Here is a 681-nt window from a genome sequence, read left to right as displayed (position 1 = left end):
TTTGGTAATGCTCTTTTATTTAATTATTTATTTTTTTGTTTAATACAATAAATACTGACAGTAAGAAAATCTTCTTTGGCAGTTCTCAATTTAGCAGAAGACTTATTAAATATTGATCAGCTTGTTGGCAAATCTTTTCCTTCTTTGAGCTATTATTATTTTTTTAGTACTACTATTACTACAACTACTGCTGCTGCTGCTGCACTCGCATACATCAGTAGATGAGTAAACACACACACACACACACACACACACACACACACTTTCTTTCTCTCTTTCTTTCTGTTTCTCTCATTCTCGTGTGTACCACCACCTTCCTTAGTTACTTTCCCAGTAGCTAATGATTTCTTTCTCTTTCTTTCTCTTTTTCTCCCTCAAACACACACGTGTGTGTGTATGTGTGTGTGTGTGTTGGCACACAAACATGCACATACATGTATCTCTATGAACACATGCACAAATACATGTATTTGAGTGCACATGTAATTATCAGGCAGAATCCACCAGAGACTCTGTGTGTGTGTGTGTGTGTGTGTGCATACATGATTGTGTGTGCATACATGATTGTGTGTGTGTGTGTGTGTGCATACATGATTGAGTGTGTGTGTGTGTGTGTGTGTGCACACATGCTAAGGCTGATACTCTGAGTTACTGTTATAATTCATGTCTCAGACTTCACTT

General features: G+C 37.3%; 1 protein-coding gene across 1 annotated transcript in view; it reads right to left on the bottom strand.

Moving 5' to 3' along the window:
- The window catches only part of LOC106870778 (protein PFC0760c-like), a 21,378-nt gene that overhangs the window by 3,139 nt on the left and 17,558 nt on the right, over positions 1–681 (bottom strand). The window lies entirely within an intron of this gene.

Source organism: Octopus bimaculoides, chromosome 15 (assembly GCF_001194135.2).
Source record: "Octopus bimaculoides isolate UCB-OBI-ISO-001 chromosome 15, ASM119413v2, whole genome shotgun sequence".
Taxonomy (NCBI): domain Eukaryota; kingdom Metazoa; phylum Mollusca; class Cephalopoda; order Octopoda; family Octopodidae; genus Octopus; species Octopus bimaculoides.
This window is presented reverse-complemented; position numbering and strand designations above follow the sequence as displayed.